This window comes from Pseudophryne corroboree, unplaced genomic scaffold (assembly GCF_028390025.1).
Source record: "Pseudophryne corroboree isolate aPseCor3 unplaced genomic scaffold, aPseCor3.hap2 scaffold_1109, whole genome shotgun sequence".
Classification (NCBI taxonomy): domain Eukaryota; kingdom Metazoa; phylum Chordata; class Amphibia; order Anura; family Myobatrachidae; genus Pseudophryne; species Pseudophryne corroboree.
In genome coordinates, this window is record NW_026967735.1 from 150,549 (window position 1) to 175,000 (window position 24,452).

At 40.2% G+C, this 24,452-nt stretch overlaps 28 non-coding genes across 28 annotated transcripts; all 28 read left to right on the forward strand.

Annotated features, from left to right (window-relative positions):
- The first annotated feature begins 501 nt into the window (after positions 1-501).
- TRNAD-GUC (transfer RNA aspartic acid (anticodon GUC)) lies at positions 502-573 on the forward strand. The gene has a single exon. It is a non-coding gene; the product is annotated as a tRNA-Asp (tRNA).
- Positions 574-1,318: 745 nt separating this feature from the next.
- On the forward strand, positions 1,319-1,390 carry TRNAD-GUC (transfer RNA aspartic acid (anticodon GUC)). Its single transcript has one exon. It is a non-coding gene; the product is annotated as a tRNA-Asp (tRNA).
- A 738-nt stretch (positions 1,391-2,128) lies between these two features.
- Positions 2,129-2,200, forward strand: TRNAD-GUC (transfer RNA aspartic acid (anticodon GUC)). Its single transcript has one exon. It is a non-coding gene; the product is annotated as a tRNA-Asp (tRNA).
- A 745-nt stretch (positions 2,201-2,945) lies between these two features.
- Positions 2,946-3,017, forward strand: TRNAD-AUC (transfer RNA aspartic acid (anticodon AUC)). The gene has a single exon. It is a non-coding gene; the product is annotated as a tRNA-Asp (tRNA).
- Positions 3,018-3,755: 738 nt separating this feature from the next.
- TRNAD-GUC (transfer RNA aspartic acid (anticodon GUC)) lies at positions 3,756-3,827 on the forward strand. The gene has a single exon. It is a non-coding gene; the product is annotated as a tRNA-Asp (tRNA).
- Positions 3,828-4,572: 745 nt separating this feature from the next.
- TRNAD-AUC (transfer RNA aspartic acid (anticodon AUC)) lies at positions 4,573-4,644 on the forward strand. Its single transcript has one exon. It is a non-coding gene; the product is annotated as a tRNA-Asp (tRNA).
- Positions 4,645-5,382: 738 nt separating this feature from the next.
- TRNAD-GUC (transfer RNA aspartic acid (anticodon GUC)) lies at positions 5,383-5,454 on the forward strand. The gene has a single exon. It is a non-coding gene; the product is annotated as a tRNA-Asp (tRNA).
- Positions 5,455-7,010: 1,556 nt separating this feature from the next.
- Positions 7,011-7,082, forward strand: TRNAD-GUC (transfer RNA aspartic acid (anticodon GUC)). The gene has a single exon. It is a non-coding gene; the product is annotated as a tRNA-Asp (tRNA).
- A 738-nt stretch (positions 7,083-7,820) lies between these two features.
- TRNAD-GUC (transfer RNA aspartic acid (anticodon GUC)) lies at positions 7,821-7,892 on the forward strand. The gene has a single exon. It is a non-coding gene; the product is annotated as a tRNA-Asp (tRNA).
- Positions 7,893-8,637: 745 nt separating this feature from the next.
- TRNAD-AUC (transfer RNA aspartic acid (anticodon AUC)) lies at positions 8,638-8,709 on the forward strand. The gene has a single exon. It is a non-coding gene; the product is annotated as a tRNA-Asp (tRNA).
- Positions 8,710-9,447: 738 nt separating this feature from the next.
- TRNAD-GUC (transfer RNA aspartic acid (anticodon GUC)) lies at positions 9,448-9,519 on the forward strand. Its single transcript has one exon. It is a non-coding gene; the product is annotated as a tRNA-Asp (tRNA).
- Positions 9,520-10,264: 745 nt separating this feature from the next.
- On the forward strand, positions 10,265-10,336 carry TRNAD-AUC (transfer RNA aspartic acid (anticodon AUC)). Its single transcript has one exon. It is a non-coding gene; the product is annotated as a tRNA-Asp (tRNA).
- Positions 10,337-11,074: 738 nt separating this feature from the next.
- Positions 11,075-11,146, forward strand: TRNAD-GUC (transfer RNA aspartic acid (anticodon GUC)). Its single transcript has one exon. It is a non-coding gene; the product is annotated as a tRNA-Asp (tRNA).
- A 745-nt stretch (positions 11,147-11,891) lies between these two features.
- On the forward strand, positions 11,892-11,963 carry TRNAD-GUC (transfer RNA aspartic acid (anticodon GUC)). Its single transcript has one exon. It is a non-coding gene; the product is annotated as a tRNA-Asp (tRNA).
- Positions 11,964-12,701: 738 nt separating this feature from the next.
- Positions 12,702-12,773, forward strand: TRNAD-AUC (transfer RNA aspartic acid (anticodon AUC)). Its single transcript has one exon. It is a non-coding gene; the product is annotated as a tRNA-Asp (tRNA).
- A 738-nt stretch (positions 12,774-13,511) lies between these two features.
- On the forward strand, positions 13,512-13,583 carry TRNAD-AUC (transfer RNA aspartic acid (anticodon AUC)). The gene has a single exon. It is a non-coding gene; the product is annotated as a tRNA-Asp (tRNA).
- A 738-nt stretch (positions 13,584-14,321) lies between these two features.
- Positions 14,322-14,393, forward strand: TRNAD-GUC (transfer RNA aspartic acid (anticodon GUC)). Its single transcript has one exon. It is a non-coding gene; the product is annotated as a tRNA-Asp (tRNA).
- Positions 14,394-15,131: 738 nt separating this feature from the next.
- TRNAD-GUC (transfer RNA aspartic acid (anticodon GUC)) lies at positions 15,132-15,203 on the forward strand. Its single transcript has one exon. It is a non-coding gene; the product is annotated as a tRNA-Asp (tRNA).
- Positions 15,204-15,941: 738 nt separating this feature from the next.
- On the forward strand, positions 15,942-16,013 carry TRNAD-GUC (transfer RNA aspartic acid (anticodon GUC)). The gene has a single exon. It is a non-coding gene; the product is annotated as a tRNA-Asp (tRNA).
- Positions 16,014-16,758: 745 nt separating this feature from the next.
- TRNAD-AUC (transfer RNA aspartic acid (anticodon AUC)) lies at positions 16,759-16,830 on the forward strand. The gene has a single exon. It is a non-coding gene; the product is annotated as a tRNA-Asp (tRNA).
- Positions 16,831-17,568: 738 nt separating this feature from the next.
- Positions 17,569-17,640, forward strand: TRNAD-AUC (transfer RNA aspartic acid (anticodon AUC)). The gene has a single exon. It is a non-coding gene; the product is annotated as a tRNA-Asp (tRNA).
- Positions 17,641-18,378: 738 nt separating this feature from the next.
- Positions 18,379-18,450, forward strand: TRNAD-AUC (transfer RNA aspartic acid (anticodon AUC)). The gene has a single exon. It is a non-coding gene; the product is annotated as a tRNA-Asp (tRNA).
- Positions 18,451-19,188: 738 nt separating this feature from the next.
- TRNAD-GUC (transfer RNA aspartic acid (anticodon GUC)) lies at positions 19,189-19,260 on the forward strand. Its single transcript has one exon. It is a non-coding gene; the product is annotated as a tRNA-Asp (tRNA).
- Positions 19,261-19,998: 738 nt separating this feature from the next.
- TRNAD-GUC (transfer RNA aspartic acid (anticodon GUC)) lies at positions 19,999-20,070 on the forward strand. The gene has a single exon. It is a non-coding gene; the product is annotated as a tRNA-Asp (tRNA).
- A 738-nt stretch (positions 20,071-20,808) lies between these two features.
- TRNAD-GUC (transfer RNA aspartic acid (anticodon GUC)) lies at positions 20,809-20,880 on the forward strand. The gene has a single exon. It is a non-coding gene; the product is annotated as a tRNA-Asp (tRNA).
- A 745-nt stretch (positions 20,881-21,625) lies between these two features.
- Positions 21,626-21,697, forward strand: TRNAD-GUC (transfer RNA aspartic acid (anticodon GUC)). Its single transcript has one exon. It is a non-coding gene; the product is annotated as a tRNA-Asp (tRNA).
- A 1,562-nt stretch (positions 21,698-23,259) lies between these two features.
- Positions 23,260-23,331, forward strand: TRNAD-GUC (transfer RNA aspartic acid (anticodon GUC)). Its single transcript has one exon. It is a non-coding gene; the product is annotated as a tRNA-Asp (tRNA).
- Positions 23,332-24,069: 738 nt separating this feature from the next.
- Positions 24,070-24,141, forward strand: TRNAD-GUC (transfer RNA aspartic acid (anticodon GUC)). Its single transcript has one exon. It is a non-coding gene; the product is annotated as a tRNA-Asp (tRNA).
- Positions 24,142-24,452: the final 311 nt, after the last annotated feature.

Below are 24,452 nucleotides of genomic sequence, written 5' to 3' on the forward strand. Positions count from 1 at the left end.
GCTGTAACAGAGGAGACAGCTATGTAGTGGACAAGTCTCTTGTGAGCTAAACCTGATTATGACATCACATCAATGTAGCAAAGCTGAAACTATTGTATGCCTACAGAGTATAGACTGAGAGAGAAGTGTCTTTTCCTATGAATTGCAGGCTAAAATGGACTTGCATCCCCTACTTTCAAAGGGAGTAACTGGATAGTAAGTGAGATAGATAGACCGATATCATGTAAGCTTCCTGGCCATGACCGACCAGTAGAGGATAACAGAAAAAGGTTTTTAATTGAAATGACTATCTTTTTTGCAAAGTGGTATTGTAGTCTTTGTTTCAGCTGAGACAAAAATAAATCTGTTTATCTGCTTCTTATTTAGGGTTTTATGTTAGCTTGATAACATGTAGCACATAATCTCTGTGGCCAATGACACAGACGCATCTCGAGACCTCACCCTGACATGTTTCTGGGTGTATTTTCAGCTCCAATTTTGCCTGCAGATTCAAGAAGTTAGTCCTTGTTAGTATAGTGGTGAGTATCCCCGCCTGTCACGCGGGAGACCGGGGTTCGATTCCCCGACGGGGAGAACATTGCAAGTTTTTATCAGGTTCAGAGATTCGTTGCTCAAGGTTATGGAGAATCAAAGTCCGAATCCAATTGTAGCGTGAAAAATATACCACTTGATTTTGAGAGCATAAGAAAGAACCAGAAACACCAATTGCATAGCCTCATTTTTAGTTTGGGTATCACCCCTTGCTTTTATCTAGCATGGCATGTACTGTTTTTGTGCATTACAATATTTGCATATCATCCTCTTACAATTGGCTCGTGCTGTAACACAGGAGACAGCTATGTAGTGGACAAGTCTCTTGTGAGCTAAATCTGATTATGACATCACATCAATGTAGCAAAGCTGAAACTATTGTATGCCTACAGAGTATAGACTGAGAGAGAAGTGTCTTTTCCTATGAATTGCAGGCTAAAATGGACTTGCATCCCCTACTTTCAAAGGGAGTAACTGTATAGTAAGTGAGATAGATAGACCGATATCATGTAAGCTTCCTGGCCATGACCGACCAGTAGAGGATAACAGAAAAAGGTTTTTAATTGAAATGACTATCTTTTTTGCAAAGTGGTATTGTAGTCTTTGTTTCAGCTGAGACAAAAATAAATCTTTTTATCTGCTTCTTATTTAGGGTTTTATGTTAGCTTGATAACATGTAGCACATAATCTCTGTGGCCAATGACACAGACGCATCTCGAGACCTCACCCTGACATGTTTCTGGGTGTATTTTCAGCTCCAATTTTGCCTGCAGATTCAAGAAGTTAGTCCTCGTTAGTATAGTGGTGAGTATCCCCGCCTGTCACGCGGGAGACCGGGGTTCGATTCCCCGACGGGGAGAACATTGCAAGTTTTTATCAGGTTCAGAGATTCGTTGCTCAAGGTTATGGAGAATCAAAGTCCGAATCCAATTGTAGCGTGAAAAATATACCACTTGATTTTGAGAGCATAAGAAAGAACCAGAAACACCAATTGCATAGCCTCATTTTTAGTTTGGGTATCACCCCTTGCTTTTATCTAGCATGGCATGTACTGTTTTTGTGCATTACAATATTTGCATATCATCCTCTTACAATTGGCTCATGCTGTAACACAGGAGACAGCTATGTAGTGGACAAGTCTCTTGTGAGCTAAACCTGATTATGACATCACATCAATGTAGCAAAGCTGAAACTATTGTATGCCTATAGACTGAGAGAGAAGTGTCTTTTCCTATGAATTGCAGGCTAAAATGGACTTGCATCCCCTACTTTCAAAGGGAGTAACTGTATAGTAAGTGAGATAGATAGACCGATATCATGTAAGCTTCCTGGCCATGACCGACCAGTAGAGGATAACAGAAAAAGGTTTTTAATTGAAATAACTATCTTTTTTGCAAAGTGGTATTGTAGTCTTTGTTTCAGCTGAGACAAAAATAAATCTTTTTATCTGCTTCTTATTTAGGGTTTTATGTTAGCTTGATAACATGTAGCACATAATCTCTGTGGCCAATGACACAGACGCATCTCGAGACCTCACCCTGACATGTTTCTGGGTGTATTTTCAGCTCCAATTTTGCCTGCAGATCCAAGAAGTTAGTCCTCGTTAGTATAGTGGTGAGTATCCCCGCCTGTCACGCGGGAGACCGGGGTTCGATTCCCCGACGGGGAGAACATTGCAAGTTTTTATCAGGTTCAGAGATTCGTTGCTCAAGGTTATGGAGAATCAAAGTCCGAATCCAATTGTAGTGTGAAAAATATACCACTTGATTTTGAGAGCATAAGAAAGAACCAGAAACACCAATTGCATAGCCTCGTTTTTAGTTTGGGTATCACCCCTTGCTTTTATCTAGCATGGCATGTACTGTTTTTGTGCATTACAATATTTGCATATCATCCTCTTACAATTGGCTCATGCTGTAACACAGGAGACAGCTATGTAGTGGACAAGTCTCTTGTGAGCTAAACCTGATTATGACATCACATCAATGTAGCAAAGCTGAAACTATTGTATGCCTACAGAGTATAGACTGAGAGAGAAGTGTCTTTTCCTATGAATTGCAGGCTAAAATGGACTTGCATCCCCTACTTTCAAAGGGAGTAACTGTATAGTAAGTGAGATAGATAGACCGATATCATGTAAGCTTCCTGGCCATGACCGACCAGTAGAGGATAACAGAAAAAGGTTTTTAATTGAAATAACTATCTTTTTTGCAAAGTGGTATTGTAGTCTTTGTTTCAGCTGAGACAAAAATAAATCTGTTTATCTGCTTCTTATTTAGGGTTTTATGTTAGCTTGATAACATGTAGCACATAATCTCTGTGGCCAATGACACAGACGCATCTCGAGACCTCACCCTGACATGTTTCTGGGTGTATTTTCAGCTCCAATTTTGCCTGCAGATTCAAGAAGTTAGTCCTCGTTAGTATAGTGGTGAGTATCCCCGCCTATCACGCGGGAGACCGGGGTTTGATTCCCCGACGGGGAGAACATTGCAAGTTTTTATCAGGTTCAGAGATTCGTTGCTCAAGGTTATGGAGAATCAAAGTCCGAATCCAATTGTAGCGTGAAAAATATACCACTTGATTTTGAGAGCATAAGAAAGAACCAGAAACACCAATTGCATAGCCTCGTTTTTAGTTTGGGTATCACCCCTTGCTTTTATCTAGCATGGCATGTACTGTTTTTGTGCATTACAATATTTGCATATCATCCTCTTACAATTGGCTCATGCTGTAACACAGGAGACAGCTATGTAGTGGACAAGTCTCTTGTGAGCTAAACCTGATTATGACATCACATCAATGTAGCAAAGCTGAAACTATTGTATGCCTATAGACTGAGAGAGAAGTGTCTTTTCCTATGAATTGCAGGCTAAAATGGACTTGCATCCCCTACTTTCAAAGGGAGTAACTGTATAGTAAGTGAGATAGATAGACCGATATCATGTAAGCTTCCTGGCCATGACCGACCAGTAGAGGATAACAGAAAAAGGTTTTTAATTGAAATAACTATCTTTTTTGCAAAGTGGTATTGTAGTCTTTGTTTCAGCTGAGACAAAAATAAATCTTTTTATCTGCTTCTTATTTAGGGTTTTATGTTAGCTTGATAACATGTAGCACATAATCTCTGTGGCCAATGACACAGACGCATCTCGAGACCTCACCCTGACATGTTTCTGGGTGTATTTTCAGCTCCAATTTTGCCTGCAGATCCAAGAAGTTAGTCCTCGTTAGTATAGTGGTGAGTATCCCCGCCTGTCACGCGGGAGACCGGGGTTCGATTCCCCGACGGGGAGAACATTGCAAGTTTTTATCAGGTTCAGAGATTCGTTGCTCAAGGTTATGGAGAATCAAAGTCCGAATCCAATTGTAGTGTGAAAAATATACCACTTGATTTTGAGAGCATAAGAAAGAACCAGAAACACCAATTGCATAGCCTCGTTTTTAGTTTGGGTATCACCCCTTGCTTTTATCTAGCATGGCATGTACTGTTTTTGTGCATTACAATATTTGCATATCATCCTCTTACAATTGGCTCATGCTGTAACACAGGAGACAGCTATGTAGTGGACAAGTCTCTTGTGAGCTAAACCTGATTATGACATCACATCAATGTAGCAAAGCTGAAACTATTGTATGCCTACAGAGTATAGACTGAGAGAGAAGTGTCTTTTCCTATGAATTGCAGGCTAAAATGGACTTGCATCCCCTACTTTCAAAGGGAGTAACTGTATAGTAAGTGAGATAGATAGACCGATATCATGTAAGCTTCCTGGCCATGACCGACCAGTAGAGGATAACAGAAAAAGGTTTTTAATTGAAATAACTATCTTTTTTGCAAAGTGGTATTGTAGTCTTTGTTTCAGCTGAGACAAAAATAAATCTGTTTATCTGCTTCTTATTTAGGGTTTTATGTTAGCTTGATAACATGTAGCACATAATCTCTGTGGCCAATGACACAGACGCATCTCGAGACCTCACCCTGACATGTTTCTGGGTGTATTTTCAGCTCCAATTTTGCCTGCAGATTCAAGAAGTTAGTCCTCGTTAGTATAGTGGTGAGTATCCCCGCCTATCACGCGGGAGACCGGGGTTTGATTCCCCGACGGGGAGAACATTGCAAGTTTTTATCAGGTTCAGAGATTCGTTGCTCAAGGTTATGGAGAATCAAAGTCCGAATCCAATTGTAGCGTGAAAAATATACCACTTGATTTTGAGAGCATAAGAAAGAACCAGAAACACCAATTGCATAGCCTCATTTTTAGTTTGGGTATCACCCCTTGCTTTTATCTAGCATGGCATGTACTGTTTTTGTGCATTACAATATTTGCATATCATCCTCTTACAATTGGCTCATGCTGTAACACAGGAGACAGCTATGTAGTGGACAAGTCTCTTGTGAGCTAAACCTGATTATGACATCACATCAATGTAGCAAAGCTGAAACTATTGTATGCCTATAGACTGAGAGAGAAGTGTCTTTTCCTATGAATTGCAGGCTAAAATGGACTTGCATCCCCTACTTTCAAAGGGAGTAACTGTATAGTAAGTGAGATAGATAGACCGATATCATGTAAGCTTCCTGGCCATGACCGACCAGTAGAGGATAACAGAAAAAGGTTTTTAATTGAAATAACTATCTTTTTTGCAAAGTGGTATTGTAGTCTTTGTTTCAGCTGAGACAAAAATAAATCTTTTTATCTGCTTCTTATTTAGGGTTTTATGTTAGCTTGATAACATGTAGCACATAATCTCTGTGGCCAATGACACAGACGCATCTCGAGACCTCACCCTGACATGTTTCTGGGTGTATTTTCAGCTCCAATTTTGCCTGCAGATCCAAGAAGTTAGTCCTCGTTAGTATAGTGGTGAGTATCCCCGCCTGTCACGCGGGAGACCGGGGTTCGATTCCCCGACGGGGAGAACATTGCAAGTTTTTATCAGGTTCAGAGATTCGTTGCTCAAGGTTATGGAGAATCAAAGTCCGAATCCAATTGTAGTGTGAAAAATATACCACTTGATTTTGAGAGCATAAGAAAGAAACACCAATTGCATAGCCTCGTTTTTAGTTTGGGTATCACCCCTTGCTTTTATCTAGCATGGCATGTACTGTTTTTGTGCATTACAATATTTGCATATCATCCTCTTACAATTGGCTCATGCTGTAACAGAGGAGACAGCTATGTAGTGGACAAGTCTCTTGTGAGCTAAACCTGATTATGACATCACATCAATGTAGCAAAGCTGAAACTATTGTATGCCTACAGAGTATAGACTGAGAGAGAAGTGTCTTTTCCTATGAATTGCAGGCTAAAATGGACTTGCATCCCCTACTTTCAAAGGGAGTAACTGGATAGTAAGTGAGATAGATAGACCGATATCATGTAAGCTTCCTGGCCATGACCGACCAGTAGAGGATAACAGAAAAAGGTTTTTAATTGAAATGACTATCTTTTTTGCAAAGTGGTATTGTAGTCTTTGTTTCAGCTGAGACAAAAATAAATCTGTTTATCTGCTTCTTATTTAGGGTTTTATGTTAGCTTGATAACATGTAGCACATAATCTCTGTGGCCAATGACACAGACGCATCTCGAGACCTCACCCTGACATGTTTCTGGGTGTATTTTCAGCTCCAATTTTGCCTGCAGATTCAAGAAGTTAGTCCTTGTTAGTATAGTGGTGAGTATCGCCGCCTGTCACGCGGGAGACCGGGGTTCGATTCCCAGACGGGGAGAACATTGCAAGTTTTTATCAGGTTCAGAGATTCGTTGCTCAAGGTTATGGAGAATCAAAGTCCGAATCCAATTGTAGCGTGAAAAATATACCACTTGATTTTGAGAGCATAAGAAAGAACCAGAAACACCAATTGCATAGCCTCGTTTTTAGTTTGGGTATCACCCCTTGCTTTTATCTAGCATGGCATGTACTGTTTTTGTGCATTACAATATTTGCATATCATCCTCTTACAATTGGCTCGTGCTGTAACACAGGAGACAGCTATGTAGTGGACAAGTCTCTTGTGAGCTAAATCTGATTATGACATCACATCAATGTAGCAAAGCTGAAACTATTGTATGCCTACAGAGTATAGACTGAGAGAGAAGTGTCTTTTCCTATGAATTGCAGGCTAAAATGGACTTGCATCCCCTACTTTCAAAGGGAGTAACTGTATAGTAAGTGAGATAGATAGACCGATATCATGTAAGCTTCCTGGCCATGACCGACCAGTAGAGGATAACAGAAAAAGGTTTTTAATTGAAATGACTATCTTTTTTGCAAAGTGGTATTGTAGTCTTTGTTTCAGCTGAGACAAAAATAAATCTTTTTATCTGCTTCTTATTTAGGGTTTTATGTTAGCTTGATAACATGTAGCACATAATCTCTGTGGCCAATGACACAGACGCATCTCGAGACCTCACCCTGACATGTTTCTGGGTGTATTTTCAGCTCCAATTTTGCCTGCAGATTCAAGAAGTTAGTCCTCGTTAGTATAGTGGTGAGTATCCCCGCCTGTCACGCGGGAGACCGGGGTTCGATTCCCCGACGGGGAGAATATTGCAAGTTTTTATCAGGTTCAGAGATTCGTTGCTCAAGGTTATGGAGAATCAAAGTCCGAATCCAATTGTAGCGTGAAAAATATACCACTTGATTTTGAGAGCATAAGAAAGAACCAGAAACACCAATTGCATAGCCTCATTTTTAGTTTGGGTATCACCCCTTGCTTTTATCTAGCATGGCATGTACTGTTTTTGTGCATTACAATATTTGCATATCATCCTCTTACAATTGGCTCATGCTGTAACACAGGAGACAGCTATGTAGTGGACAAGTCTCTTGTGAGCTAAACCTGATTATGACATCACATCAATGTAGCAAAGCTGAAACTATTGTATGCCTATAGACTGAGAGAGAAGTGTCTTTTCCTATGAATTGCAGGCTAAAATGGACTTGCATCCCCTACTTTCAAAGGGAGTAACTGTATAGTAAGTGAGATAGATAGACCGATATCATGTAAGCTTCCTGGCCATGACCGACCAGTAGAGGATAACAGAAAAAGGTTTTTAATTGAAATAACTATCTTTTTTGCAAAGTGGTATTGTAGTCTTTGTTTCAGCTGAGACAAAAATAAATCTTTTTATCTGCTTCTTATTTAGGGTTTTATGTTAGCTTGATAACATGTAGCACATAATCTCTGTGGCCAATGACACAGACGCATCTCGAGACCTCACCCTGACATGTTTCTGGGTGTATTTTCAGCTCCAATTTTGCCTGCAGATCCAAGAAGTTAGTCCTCGTTAGTATAGTGGTGAGTATCCCCGCCTGTCACGCGGGAGACCGGGGTTCGATTCCCCGACGGGGAGAACATTGCAAGTTTTTATCAGGTTCAGAGATTCGTTGCTCAAGGTTATGGAGAATCAAAGTCCGAATCCAATTGTAGTGTGAAAAATATACCACTTGATTTTGAGAGCATAAGAAAGAACCAGAAACACCAATTGCATAGCCTCGTTTTTAGTTTGGGTATCACCCCTTGCTTTTATCTAGCATGGCATGTACTGTTTTTGTGCATTACAATATTTGCATATCATCCTCTTACAATTGGCTCATGCTGTAACACAGGAGACAGCTATGTAGTGGACAAGTCTCTTGTGAGCTAAACCTGATTATGACATCACATCAATGTAGCAAAGCTGAAACTATTGTATGCCTACAGAGTATAGACTGAGAGAGAAGTGTCTTTTCCTATGAATTGCAGGCTAAAATGGACTTGCATCCCCTACTTTCAAAGGGAGTAACTGTATAGTAAGTGAGATAGATAGACCGATATCATGTAAGCTTCCTGGCCATGACCGACCAGTAGAGGATAACAGAAAAAGGTTTTTAATTGAAATAACTATCTTTTTTGCAAAGTGGTATTGTAGTCTTTGTTTCAGCTGAGACAAAAATAAATCTGTTTATCTGCTTCTTATTTAGGGTTTTATGTTAGCTTGATAACATGTAGCACATAATCTCTGTGGCCAATGACACAGACGCATCTCGAGACCTCACCCTGACATGTTTCTGGGTGTATTTTCAGCTCCAATTTTGCCTGCAGATTCAAGAAGTTAGTCCTCGTTAGTATAGTGGTGAGTATCCCCGCCTATCACGCGGGAGACCGGGGTTTGATTCCCCGACGGGGAGAACATTGCAAGTTTTTATCAGGTTCAGAGATTCGTTGCTCAAGGTTATGGAGAATCAAAGTCCGAATCCAATTGTAGCGTGAAAAATATACCACTTGATTTTGAGAGCATAAGAAAGAACCAGAAACACCAATTGCATAGCCTCATTTTTAGTTTGGGTATCACCCCTTGCTTTTATCTAGCATGGCATGTACTGTTTTTGTGCATTACAATATTTGCATATCATCCTCTTACAATTGGCTCATGCTGTAACACAGGAGACAGCTATGTAGTGGACAAGTCTCTTGTGAGCTAAACCTGATTATGACATCACATCAATGTAGCAAAGCTGAAACTATTGTATGCCTATAGACTGAGAGAGAAGTGTCTTTTCCTATGAATTGCAGGCTAAAATGGACTTGCATCCCCTACTTTCAAAGGGAGTAACTGTATAGTAAGTGAGATAGATAGACCGATATCATGTAAGCTTCCTGGCCATGACCGACCAGTAGAGGATAACAGAAAAAGGTTTTTAATTGAAATAACTATCTTTTTTGCAAAGTGGTATTGTAGTCTTTGTTTCAGCTGAGACAAAAATAAATCTTTTTATCTGCTTCTTATTTAGGGTTTTATGTTAGCTTGATAACATGTAGCACATAATCTCTGTGGCCAATGACACAGACGCATCTCGAGACCTCGCCCTGACATGTTTCTGGGTGTATTTTCAGCTCCAATTTTGCCTGCAGATCCAAGAAGTTAGTCCTCGTTAGTATAGTGGTGAGTATCCCCGCCTGTCACGCGGGAGACCGGGGTTCGATTCCCCGACGGGGAGAACATTGCAAGTTTTTATCAGGTTCAGAGATTCGTTGCTCAAGGTTATGGAGAATCAAAGTCCGAATCCAATTGTAGTGTGAAAAATATACCACTTGATTTTGAGAGCATAAGAAAGAACCAGAAACACCAATTGCATAGCCTCGTTTTTAGTTTGGGTATCACCCCTTGCTTTTATCTAGCATGGCATGTACTGTTTTTGTGCATTACAATATTTGCATATCATCCTCTTACAATTGGCTCATGCTGTAACACAGGAGACAGCTATGTAGTGGACAAGTCTCTTGTGAGCTAAACCTGATTATGACATCACATCAATGTAGCAAAGCTGAAACTATTGTATGCCTACAGAGTATAGACTGAGAGAGAAGTGTCTTTTCCTATGAATTGCAGGCTAAAATGGACTTGCATCCCCTACTTTCAAAGGGAGTAACTGTATAGTAAGTGAGATAGATAGACCGATATCATGTAAGCTTCCTGGCCATGACCGACCAGTAGAGGATAACAGAAAAAGGTTTTTAATTGAAATAACTATCTTTTTTGCAAAGTGGTATTGTAGTCTTTGTTTCAGCTGAGACAAAAATAAATCTGTTTATCTGCTTCTTATTTAGGGTTTTATGTTAGCTTGATAACATGTAGCACATAATCTCTGTGGCCAATGACACAGACGCATCTCGAGACCTCACCCTGACATGTTTCTGGGTGTATTTTCAGCTCCAATTTTGCCTGCAGATTCAAGAAGTTAGTCCTCGTTAGTATAGTGGTGAGTATCCCCGCCTATCACGCGGGAGACCGGGGTTCGATTCCCCGACGGGGAGAACATTGCAAGTTTTTATCAGGTTCAGAGATTCGTTGCTCAAGGTTATGGAGAATCAAAGTCCGAATCCAATTGTAGCGTGAAAAATATACCACTTGATTTTGAGAGCATAAGAAAGAACCAGAAACACCAATTGCATAGCCTCATTTTTAGTTTGGGTATCACCCCTTGCTTTTATCTAGCATGGCATGTACTGTTTTTGTGCATTACAATATTTGCATATCATCCTCTTACAATTGGCTCATGCTGTAACACAGGAGACAGCTATGTAGTGGACAAGTCTCTTGTGAGCTAAACCTGATTATGACATCACATCAATGTAGCAAAGCTGAAACTATTGTATGCCTATAGACTGAGAGAGAAGTGTCTTTTCCTATGAATTGCAGGCTAAAATGGACTTGCATCCCCTACTTTCAAAGGGAGTAACTGTATAGTAAGTGAGATAGAAAGACCGATATCATGTAAGCTTCCTGGCCATGACCGACCAGTAGAGGATAACAGAAAAAGGTTTTTAATTGAAATGACTATCTTTTTTGCAAAGTGGTATTGTAGTCTTTGTTTCAGCTGAGACAAAAATAAATCTTTTTATCTGCTTCTTATTTAGGGTTTTATGTTAGCTTGATAACATGTAGCACATAATCTCTGTGGCCAATGACACAGACGCATCTCGAGACCTCACCCTGACATGTTTCTGGGTGTATTTTCAGCTCCAATTTTGCCTGCAGATTCAAGAAGTTAGTCCTCGTTAGTATAGTGGTGAGTATCCCCGCCTGTCACGCGGGAGACTGGGGTTCGATTCCCCAACGGGGAGAACATTGCAAGTTTTTATCAGGTTCAGAGATTCGTTGCTCAAGGTTATGGAGAATCAAAGTCCGAATCCAATTGTAGCGTGAAAAATATACCACTTGATTTTGAGAGCATAACAAAGAACCAGAAACACCAATTGCATAGCCTCGTTTTTAGTTTGGGTATCACCCCTTGCTTTTATCTAGCATGGCATGTACTGTTTTTGTGCATTACAATATTTGCATATCATCCTCTTACAATTGGCTCGTGCTGTAACACAGGAGACAGCTATGTAGTGGACAAGTCTCTTGTGAGCTAAATCTGATTATGACATCACATCAATGTAGCAAAGCTGAAACTATTGTATGCCTACAGAGTATAGACTGAGAGAGAAGTGTCTTTTCCTATGAATTGCAGGCTAAAATGGACTTGCATCCCCTACTTTCAAAGGGAGTAACTGTATAGTAAGTGAGATAGATAGACCGATATCATGTAAGCTTCCTGGCCATGACCGACCAGTAGAGGATAACAGAAAAAGGTTTTTAATTGAAATGACTATCTTTTTTGCAAAGTGGTATTGTAGTCTTTGTTTCAGCTGAGACAAAAATAAATCTTTTTATCTGCTTCTTATTTAGGGTTTTATGTTAGCTTGATAACATGTAGCACATAATCTCTGTGGCCAATGACACAGACGCATCTCGAGACCTCACCCTGACATGTTTCTGGGTGTATTTTCAGCTCCAATTTTGCCTGCAGATTCAAGAAGTTAGTCCTCGTTAGTATAGTGGTGAGTATCCCCGCCTGTCACGCGGGAGACCGGGGTTCGATTCCCCGACGGGGAGAACATTGCAAGTTTTTATCAGGTTCAGAGATTCGTTGCTCAAGGTTATGGAGAATCAAAGTCCGAATCCAATTGTAGCGTGAAAAATATACCACTTGATTTTGAGAGCATAAGAAAGAACCAGAAACACCAATTGCATAGCCTCATTTTTAGTTTGGGTATCACCCCTTGCTTTTATCTAGCATGGCATGTACTGTTTTTGTGCATTACAATATTTGCATATCATCCTCTTACAATTGGCTCATGCTGTAACACAGGAGACAGCTATGTAGTGGACAAGTCTCTTGTGAGCTAAACCTGATTATGACATCACATCAATGTAGCAAAGCTGAAACTATTGTATGCCTATAGACTGAGAGAGAAGTGTCTTTTCCTATGAATTGCAGGCTAAAATGGACTTGCATCCCCTACTTTCAAAGGGAGTAACTGTATAGTAAGTGAGATAGATAGACCGATATCATGTAAGCTTCCTGGCCATGACCGACCAGTAGAGGATAACAGAAAAAGGTTTTTAATTGAAATAACTATCTTTTTTGCAAAGTGGTATTGTAGTCTTTGTTTCAGCTGAGACAAAAATAAATCTGTTTATCTGCTTCTTATTTAGGGTTTTATGTTAGCTTGATAACATGTAGCACATAATCTCTGTGGCCAATGACACAGACGCATCTCGAGACCTCACCCTGACATGTTTCTGGGTGTATTTTCAGCTCCAATTTTGCCTGCAGATTCAAGAAGTTAGTCCTCGTTAGTATAGTGGTGAGTATCCCCGCCTATCACGCGGGAGACCGGGGTTCGATTCCCCGACGGGGAGAACATTGCAAGTTTTTATCAGGTTCAGAGATTCGTTGCTCAAGGTTATGGAGAATCAAAGTCCGAATCCAATTGTAGCGTGAAAAATATACCACTTGATTTTGAGAGCATAAGAAAGAACCAGAAACACCAATTGCATAGCCTCATTTTTAGTTTGGGTATCACCCCTTGCTTTTATCTAGCATGGCATGTACTGTTTTTGTGCATTACAATATTTGCATATCATCCTCTTACAATTGGCTCATGCTGTAACACAGGAGACAGCTATGTAGTGGACAAGTCTCTTGTGAGCTAAACCTGATTATGACATCACATCAATGTAGCAAAGCTGAAACTATTGTATGCCTATAGACTGAGAGAGAAGTGTCTTTTCCTATGAATTGCAGGCTAAAATGGACTTGCATCCCCTACTTTCAAAGGGAGTAACTGTATAGTAAGTGAGATAGATAGACCGATATCATGTAAGCTTCCTGGCCATGACCGACCAGTAGAGGATAACAGAAAAAGGTTTTTAATTGAAATAACTATCTTTTTTGCAAAGTGGTATTGTAGTCTTTGTTTCAGCTGAGACAAAAATAAATCTGTTTATCTGCTTCTTATTTAGGGTTTTATGTTAGCTTGATAACATGTAGCACATAATCTCTGTGGCCAATGACACAGACGCATCTCGAGACCTCACCCTGACATGTTTCTGGGTGTATTTTCAGCTCCAATTTTGCCTGCAGATTCAAGAAGTTAGTCCTCGTTAGTATAGTGGTGAGTATCCCCGCCTATCACGCGGGAGACCGGGGTTCGATTCCCCGACGGGGAGAACATTGCAAGTTTTTATCAGGTTCAGAGATTCGTTGCTCAAGGTTATGGAGAATCAAAGTCCGAATCCAATTGTAGCGTGAAAAATATACCACTTGATTTTGAGAGCATAAGAAAGAACCAGAAACACCAATTGCATAGCCTCATTTTTAGTTTGGGTATCACCCCTTGCTTTTATCTAGCATGGCATGTACTGTTTTTGTGCATTACAATATTTGCATATCATCCTCTTACAATTGGCTCATGCTGTAACACAGGAGACAGCTATGTAGTGGACAAGTCTCTTGTGAGCTAAACCTGATTATGACATCACATCAATGTAGCAAAGCTGAAACTATTGTATGCCTATAGACTGAGAGAGAAGTGTCTTTTCCTATGAATTGCAGGCTAAAATGGACTTGCATCCCCTACTTTCAAAGGGAGTAACTGTATAGTAAGTGAGATAGATAGACCGATATCATGTAAGCTTCCTGGCCATGACCGACCAGTAGAGGATAACAGAAAAAGGTTTTTAATTGAAATAACTATCTTTTTTGCAAAGTGGTATTGTAGTCTTTGTTTCAGCTGAGACAAAAATAAATCTTTTTATCTGCTTCTTATTTAGGGTTTTATGTTAGCTTGATAACATGTAGCACATAATCTCTGTGGCCAATGACACAGACGCATCTCGAGACCTCACCCTGACATGTTTCTGGGTGTATTTTCAGCTCCAATTTTGCCTGCAGATCCAAGAAGTTAGTCCTCGTTAGTATAGTGGTGAGTATCCCCGCCTGTCACGCGGGAGACCGGGGTTCGATTCCCCGACGGGGAGAACATTGCAAGTTTTTATCAGGTTCAGAGATTCGTTGCTCAAGGTTATGGAGAATCAAAGTCCGAATCCAATTGTAGTGTGAAAAATATACCACTTGATTTTGAGAGCATAAGAAAGAACCAGAAACACCAATTGCATAGCCTCGTTTTTAGTTTGGGTATCACCCCTTGCTTTTATCTAGCATGGCATGTACTGTTTTTGTGCATTACAATATTTGCATATCATCCTCTTACAATTGGCTCATGCTGTAACACAGGAGACAGCTATGTAGTGGACAAGTCTCTTGTGAGCTAAACCTGATTATGACATCACATCAATGTAGCAAAGCTGAAACTATTGTATGCCTATAGACTGAGAGAGAAGTGTCTTTTCCTATGAATTGCAGGCTAAAATGGACTTGCATCCCCTACTTTCAAAGGGAGTAACTGTATAGTAAGTGAGATAGATAGACCGATATCATGTAAGCTTCCTGGCCATGACCGACCAGTAGAGGATAACAGAAAAAGGTTTTTAATTGAAATAACTATCTTTTTTGCAAAGTGGTATTGTAGTCTTTGTTTCAGCTGAGACAAAAATAAATCTTTTTATCTGCTTCTTATTTAGGGTTTTATGTTAGCTTGATAACATGTAGCACATAATCTCTGTGGCCAATGACACAGACGCATCTCGAGACCTCACCCTGACATGTTTCTGGGTGTATTTTCAGCTCCAATTTTGCCTGCAGATCCAAGAAGTTAGTCCTCGTTAGTATAGTGGTGAGTATCCCCGCCTGTCACGCGGGAGACCGGGGTTCGATTCCCCGACGGGGAGAACATTGCAAGTTTTTATCAGGTTCAGAGATTCGTTGCTCAAGGTTATGGAGAATCAAAGTCCGAATCCAATTGTAGCGTGAAAAATATACCACTTGATTTTGAGAGCATAAGAAAGAACCAGAAACACCAATTGCATAGCCTCATTTTTAGTTTGGGTATCACCCCTTGCTTTTATCTAGCATGGCATGTACTGTTTTTGTGCATTACAATATTTGCATATCATCCTCTTACAATTGGCTCATGCTGTAACACAGGAGACAGCTATGTAGTGGACAAGTCTCTTGTGAGCTAAACCTGATTATGACATCACATCAATGTAGCAAAGCTGAAACTATTGTATGCCTATAGACTGAGAGAGAAGTGTCTTTTTCTATGAATTGCAGGCTAAAATGGACTTGCATCCCCTACTTTCAAAGGGAGTAACTGTATAGTAAGTGAGATAGATAGACCGATATCATGTAAGCTTCCTGGCCATGACCGACCAGTAGAGGATAACAGAAAAAGGTTTTTAATTGAAATAACTATCTTTTTTGCAAAGTGGTATTGTAGTCTTTGTTTCAGCTGAGACAAAAATAAATCTTTTTATCTGCTTCTTATTTAGGGTTTTATGTTAGCTTGATAACATGTAGCACATAATCTCTGTGGCCAATGACACAGACGCATCTCGAGACCTCACCCTGACATGTTTCTGGGTGTATTTTCAGCTCCAATTTTGCCTGCAGATCCAAGAAGTTAGTCCTCGTTAGTATAGTGGTGAGTATCCCCGCCTGTCACGCGGGAGACCGGGGTTCGATTCCCCGACGGGGAGAACATTGCAAGTTTTTATCAGGTTCAGAGATTCGTTGCTCAAGGTTATGGAGAATCAAAGTCCGAATCCAATTGTAGTGTGAAAAATATACCACTTGATTTTGAGAGCATAAGAAAGAACCAGAAACACCAATTGCATAGCCTCGTTTTTAGTTTGGGTATCACCCCTTGCTTTTATCTAGCATGGCATGTACTGTTTTTGTGCATTACAATATTTGCATATCATCCTCTTACAATTGGCTCATGCTGTAACACAGGAGACAGCTATGTAGTGGACAAGTCTCTTGTGAGCTAAACCTGATTATGACATCACATCAATGTAGCAAAGCTGAAACTATTGTATGCCTACAGAGTATAGACTGAGAGAGAAGTGTCTTTTCCTATGAATTGCAGGCTAAAATGGACTTGCATCCCCTACTTTCAAAGGGAGTAACTGTATAGTAAGTGAGATAGAAAGACCGATATCATGTAAGCTTCCTGGCCATGACCGACCAGTAGAGGATAACAGAAAAAGGTTTTTAATTGAAATGACTATCTTTTTTGCAAAGTGGTATTGTAGTCTTTGTTTCAGCTGAGACAAAAATAAATCTTTTTATCTGCTTCTTATTTAGGGTTTTATGTTAGCTTGATAACATGTAGCACATAATCTCTGTGGCCAATGACACAGACGCATCTCGAGACCTCACCCTGACATGTTTCTGGGTGTATTTTCAGCTCCAATTTTGCCTGCAGATTCAAGAAGTTAGTCCTCGTTAGTATAGTGGTGAGTATCCCCGCCTATCACGCGGGAGACCGGGGTTCGATTCCCCGACGGGGAGAACATTGCAAGTTTTTATCAGGTTCAGAGATTCGTTGCTCAAGGTTATGGAGAATCAAAGTCCGAATCCAATTGTAGCGTGAAAAATATACCACTTGATTTTGAGAGCATAAGAAAGAACCAGAAACACCAATTGCATAGCCTCATTTTTAGTTTGGGTATCACCCCTTGCTTTTATCTAGCATGGCATGTACTGTTTTTGTGCATTACAATATTTGCATATCATCCTCTTACAATTGGCTCATGCTGTAACACAGGAGACAGCTATGTAGTGGACAAGTCTCTTGTGAGCTAAACCTGATTATGACATCACATCAATGTAGCAAAGCTGAAACTATTGTATGCCTATAGACTGAGAGAGAAGTGTCTTTTCCTATGAATTGCAGGCTAAAATGGACTTGCATCCCCTACTTTCAAAGGGAGTAACTGTATAGTAAGTGAGATAGATAGACCGATATCATGTAAGCTTCCTGGCCATGACCGACCAGTAGAGGATAACAGAAAAAGGTTTTTAATTGAAATAACTATCTTTTTTGCAAAGTGGTATTGTAGTCTTTGTTTCAGCTGAGACAAAAATAAATCTGTTTATCTGCTTCTTATTTAGGGTTTTATGTTAGCTTGATAACATGTAGCACATAATCTCTGTGGCCAATGACACAGACGCATCTCGAGACCTCACCCTGACATGTTTCTGGGTGTATTTTCAGCTCCAATTTTGCCTGCAGATTCAAGAAGTTAGTCCTCGTTAGTATAGTGGTGAGTATCCCCGCCTATCACGCGGGAGACCGGGGTTCGATTCCCCGACGGGGAGAACATTGCAAGTTTTTATCAGGTTCAGAGATTCGTTGCTCAAGGTTATGGAGAATCAAAGTCCGAATCCAATTGTAGCGTGAAAAATATACCACTTGATTTTGAGAGCATAAGAAAGAACCAGAAACACCAATTGCATAGCCTCATTTTTAGTTTGGGTATCACCCCTTGCTTTTATCTAGCATGGCATGTACTGTTTTTGTGCATTACAATATTTGCATATCATCCTCTTACAATTGGCTCATGCTGTAACACAGGAGACAGCTATGTAGTGGACAAGTCTCTTGTGAGCTAAACCTGATTATGACATCACATCAATGTAGCAAAGCTGAAACTATTGTATGCCTATAGACTGAGAGAGAAGTGTCTTTTCCTATGAATTGCAGGCTAAAATGGACTTGCATCCCCTACTTTCAAAGGGAGTAACTGTATAGTAAGTGAGATAGATAGACCGATATCATGTAAGCTTCCTGGCCATGACCGACCAGTAGAGGATAACAGAAAAAGGTTTTTAATTGAAATAACTATCTTTTTTGCAAAGTGGTATTGTAGTCTTTGTTTCAGCTGAGACAAAAATAAATCTGTTTATCTGCTTCTTATTTAGGGTTTTATGTTAGCTTGATAACATGTAGCACATAATCTCTGTGGCCAATGACACAGACGCATCTCGAGACCTCACCCTGACATGTTTCTGGGTGTATTTTCAGCTCCAATTTTGCCTGCAGATTCAAGAAGTTAGTCCTCGTTAGTATAGTGGTGAGTATCCCCGCCTATCACGCGGGAGACCGGGGTTCGATTCCCCGACGGGGAGAACATTGCAAGTTTTTATCAGGTTCAGAGATTCGTTGCTCAAGGTTATGGAGAATCAAAGTCCGAATCCAATTGTAGCGTGAAAAATATACCACTTGATTTTGAGAGCATAAGAAAGAACCAGAAACACCAATTGCATAGCCTCATTTTTAGTTTGGGTATCACCCCTTGCTTTTATCTAGCATGGCATGTACTGTTTTTGTGCATTACAATATTTGCATATCATCCTCTTACAATTGGCTCATGCTGTAACACAGGAGACAGCTATGTAGTGGACAAGTCTCTTGTGAGCTAAACCTGATTATGACATCACATCAATGTAGCAAAGCTGAAACTATTGTATGCCTATAGACTGAGAGAGAAGTGTCTTTTCCTATGAATTGCAGGCTAAAATGGACTTGCATCCCCTACTTTCAAAGGGAGTAACTGTATAGTAAGTGAGATAGATAGACCGATATCATGTAAGCTTCCTGGCCATGACCGACCAGTAGAGGATAACAGAAAAAGGTTTTTAATTGAAATAACTATCTTTTTTGCAAAGTGGTATTGTAGTCTTTGTTTCAGCTGAGACAAAAATAAATCTTTTTATCTGCTTCTTATTTAGGGTTTTATGTTAGCTTGATAACATGTAGCACATAATCTCTGTGGCCAATGACACAGACGCATCTCGAGACCTCACCCTGACATGTTTCTGGGTGTATTTTCAGCTCCAATTTTGCCTGCAGATCCAAGAAGTTAGTCCTCGTTAGTATAGTGGTGAGTATCCCCGCCTGTCACGCGGGAGACCGGGGTTCGATTCCCCGACGGGGAGAACATTGCAAGTTTTTATCAGGTTCAGAGATTCGTTGCTCAAGGTTATGGAGAATCAAAGTCCGAATCCAATTGTAGTGTGAAAAATATACCACTTGATTTTGAGAGCATAAGAAAGAACCAGAAACACCAATTGCATAGCCTCGTTTTTAGTTTGGGTATCACCCCTTGCTTTTATCTAGCATGGCATGTACTGTTTTTGTGCATTACAATATTTGCATATCATCCTCTTACAATTGGCTCATGCTGTAACACAGGAGACAGCTATGTAGTGGACAAGTCTCTTGTGAGCTAAACCTGATTATGACATCACATCAATGTAGCAAAGCTGAAACTATTGTATGCCTATAGACTGAGAGAGAAGTGTCTTTTCCTATGAATTGCAGGCTAAAATGGACTTGCATCCCCTACTTTCAAAGGGAGTAACTGTATAGTAAGTGAGATAGATAGACCGATATCATGTAAGCTTCCTGGCCATGACCGACCAGTAGAGGATAACAGAAAAAGGTTTTTAATTGAAATAACTATCTTTTTTGCAAAGTGGTATTGTAGTCTTTGTTTCAGCTGAGACAAAAATAAATCTTTTTATCTGCTTCTTATTTAGGGTTTTATGTTAGCTTGATAACATGTAGCACATAATCTCTGTGGCCAATGACACAGACGCATCTCGAGACCTCACCCTGACATGTTTCTGGGTGTATTTTCAGCTCCAATTTTGCCTGCAGATCCAAGAAGTTAGTCCTCGTTAGTATAGTGGTGAGTATCCCCGCCTGTCACGCGGGAGACCGGGGTTCGATTCCCCGACGGGGAGAACATTGCAAGTTTTTATCAGGTTCAGAGATTCGTTGCTCAAGGTTATGGAGAATCAAAGTCCGAATCCAATTGTAGCGTGAAAAATATACCACTTGATTTTGAGAGCATAAGAAAGAACCAGAAACACCAATTGCATAGCCTCATTTTTAGTTTGGGTATCACCCCTTGCTTTTATCTAGCATGGCATGTACTGTTTTTGTGCATTACAATATTTGCATATCATCCTCTTACAATTGGCTCATGCTGTAACACAGGAGACAGCTATGTAGTGGACAAGTCTCTTGTGAGCTAAACCTGATTATGACATCACATCAATGTAGCAAAGCTGAAACTATTGTATGCCTATAGACTGAGAGAGAAGTGTCTTTTTCTATGAATTGCAGGCTAAAATGGACTTGCATCCCCTACTTTCAAAGGGAGTAACTGTATAGTAAGTGAGATAGATAGACCGATATCATGTAAGCTTCCTGGCCATGACCGACCAGTAGAGGATAACAGAAAAAGGTTTTTAATTGAAATAACTATCTTTTTTGCAAAGTGGTATTGTAGTCTTTGTTTCAGCTGAGACAAAAATAAATCTTTTTATCTGCTTCTTATTTAGGGTTTTATGTTAGCTTGATAACATGTAGCACATAATCTCTGTGGCCAATGACACAGACGCATCTCGAGACCTCACCCTGACATGTTTCTGGGTGTATTTTCAGCTCCAATTTTGCCTGCAGATCCAAGAAGTTAGTCCTCGTTAGTATAGTGGTGAGTATCCCCGCCTGTCACGCGGGAGACCGGGGTTCGATTCCCCGACGGGGAGAACATTGCAAGTTTTTATCAGGTTCAGAGATTCGTTGCTCAAGGTTATGGAGAATCAAAGTCCGAATCCAATTGTAGTGTGAAAAATATACCACTTGATTTTGAGAGCATAAGAAAGAACCAGAAACACCAATTGCATAGCCTCGTTTTTAGTTTGGGTATCACCCCTTGCTTTTATCTAGCATGGCATGTACTGTTTTTGTGCATTACAATATTTGCATATCATCCTCTTACAATTGGCTCATGCTGTAACACAGGAGACAGCTATGTAGTGGACAAGTCTCTTGTGAGCTAAACCTGATTATGACATCACATCAATGTAGCAAAGCTGAAACTATTGTATGCCTACAGAGTATAGACTGAGAGAGAAGTGTCTTTTCCTATGAATTGCAGGCTAAAATGGACTTGCATCCCCTACTTTCAAAGGGAGTAACTGTATAGTAAGTGAGATAGAAAGACCGATATCATGTAAGCTTCCTGGCCATGACCGACCAGTAGAGGATAACAGAAAAAGGTTTTTAATTGAAATGACTATCTTTTTTGCAAAGTGGTATTGTAGTCTTTGTTTCAGCTGAGACAAAAATAAATCTTTTTATCTGCTTCTTATTTAGGGTTTTATGTTAGCTTGATAACATGTAGCACATAATCTCTGTGGCCAATGACACAGACGCATCTCGAGACCTCACCCTGACATGTTTCTGGGTGTATTTTCAGCTCCAATTTTGCCTGCAGATTCAAGAAGTTAGTCCTCGTTAGTATAGTGGTGAGTATCCCCGCCTGTCACGCGGGAGACTGGGGTTCGATTCCCCAACGGGGAGAACATTGCAAGTTTTTATCAGGTTCAGAGATTCGTTGCTCAAGGTTATGGAGAATCAAAGTCCGAATCCAATTGTAGCGTGAAAAATATACCACTTGATTTTGAGAGCATAAGAAAGAACCAGAAACACCAATTGCATAGCCTCGTTTTTAGTTTGGGTATCACCCCTTGCTTTTATCTAGCATGGCATGTACTGTTTTTGTGCATTACAATATTTGCATATCATCCTCTTACAATTGGCTCATGCTGTAACAGAGGAGACAGCTATGTAGTGGACAAGTCTCTTGTGAGCTAAACCTGATTATGACATCACATCAATGTAGCAAAGCTGAAACTATTGTATGCCTACAGAGTATAGACTGAGAGAGAAGTGTCTTTTCCTATGAATTGCAGGCTAAAATGGACTTGCATCCCCTACTTTCAAAGGGAGTAACTGGATAGTAAGTGAGATAGATAGACCGATATCATGTAAGCTTCCTGGCCATGACCGACCAGTAGAGGATAACAGAAAAAGGTTTTTAATTGAAATGACTATCTTTTTTGCAAAGTGGTATTGTAGTCTTTGTTTCAGCTGAGACAAAAATAAATCTGTTTATCTGCTTCTTATTTAGGGTTTTATGTTAGCTTGATAACATGTAGCACATAATCTCTGTGGCCAATGACACAGACGCATCTCGAGACCTCACCCTGACATGTTTCTGGGTGTATTTTCAGCTCCAATTTTGCCTGCAGATTCAAGAAGTTAGTCCTTGTTAGTATAGTGGTGAGTATCCCCGCCTGTCACGCGGGAGACCGGGGTTCGATTCCCAGACGGGGAGAACATTGCAAGTTTTTATCAGGTTCAGAGATTCGTTGCTCAAGGTTATGGAGAATCAAAGTCCGAATCCAATTGTAGCGTGAAAAATATACCACTTGATTTTGAGAGCATAAGAAAGAACCAGAAACACCAATTGCATAGCCTCGTTTTTAGTTTGGGTATCACCCCTTGCTTTTATCTAGCATGGCATGTACTGTTTTTGTGCATTACAATATTTGCATATCATCCTCTTACAATTGGCTCGTGCTGTAACACAGGAGACAGCTATGTAGTGGACAAGTCTCTTGTGAGCTAAATCTGATTATGACATCACATCAATGTAGCAAAGCTGAAACTATTGTATGCCTACAGAGTATAGACTGAGAGAGAAGTGTCTTTTCCTATGAATTGCAGGCTAAAATGGACTTGCATCCCCTACTTTCAAAGGGAGTAACTGTATAGTAAGTGAGATAGATAGACCGATATCATGTAAGCTTCCTGGCCATGACCGACCAGTAGAGGATAACAGAAAAAGGTTTTTAATTGAAATGACTATCTTTTTTGCAAAGTGGTATTGTAGTCTTTGTTTCAGCTGAGACAAAAATAAATCTTTTTATCTGCTTCTTATTTAGGGTTTTATGTTAGCTTGATAACATGTAGCACATAATCTCTGTGGCCAATGACACAGACGCATCTCGAGACCTCACCCTGACATGTTTCTGGGTGTATTTTCAGCTCCAATTTTGCCTGCAGATTCAAGAAGTTAGTCCTCGTTAGTATAGTGGTGAGTATCCCCGCCTGTCACGCGGGAGACCGGGGTTCGATTCCCCGACGGGGAGAACATTGCAAGTTTTTATCAGGTTCAGAGATTCGTTGCTCAAGGTTATGGAGAATCAAAGTCCGAATCCAATTGTAGCGTGAAAAATATACCACTTGATTTTGAGAGCATAAGAAAGAACCAGAAACACCAATTGCATAGCCTCATTTTTAGTTTGGGTATCACCCCTTGCTTTTATCTAGCATGGCATGTACTGTTTTTGTGCATTACAATATTTGCATATCATCCTCTTACAATTGGCTCATGCTGTAACACAGGAGACAGCTATGTAGTGGACAAGTCTCTTGTGAGCTAAACCTGATTATGACATCACATCAATGTAGCAAAGCTGAAACTATTGTATGCCTATAGACTGAGAGAGAAGTGTCTTTTCCTATGAATTGCAGGCTAAAATGGACTTGCATCCCCTACTTTCAAAGGGAGTAACTGTATAGTAAGTGAGATAGATAGACCGATATCATGTAAGCTTCCTGGCCATGACCGACCAGTAGAGGATAACAGAAAAAGGTTTTTAATTGAAATAACTATCTTTTTTGCAAAGTGGTATTGTAGTCTTTGTTTCAGCTGAGACAAAAATAAATCTTTTTATCTGCTTCTTATTTAGGGTTTTATGTTAGCTTGATAACATGTAGCACATAATCTCTGTGGCCAATGACACAGACGCATCTCGAGACCTCACCCTGACATGTTTCTGGGTGTATTTTCAGCTCCAATTTTGCCTGCAGATCCAAGAAGTTAGTCCTCGTTAGTATAGTGGTGAGTATCCCCGCCTGTCACGCGGGAGACCGGGGTTCGATTCCCCGACGGGGAGAACATTGCAAGTTTTTATCAGGTTCAGAGATTCGTTGCTCAAGGTTATGGAGAATCAAAGTCCGAATCCAATTGTAGTGTGAAAAATATACCACTTGATTTTGAGAGCATAAGAAAGAACCAGAAACACCAATTGCATAGCCTCGTTTTTAGTTTGGGTATCACCCCTTGCTTTTATCTAGCATGGCATGTACTGTTTTTGTGCATTACAATATTTGCATATCATCCTCTTACAATTGGCTCATGCTGTAACACAGGAGACAGCTATGTAGTGGACAAGTCTCTTGTGAGCTAAACCTGATTATGACATCA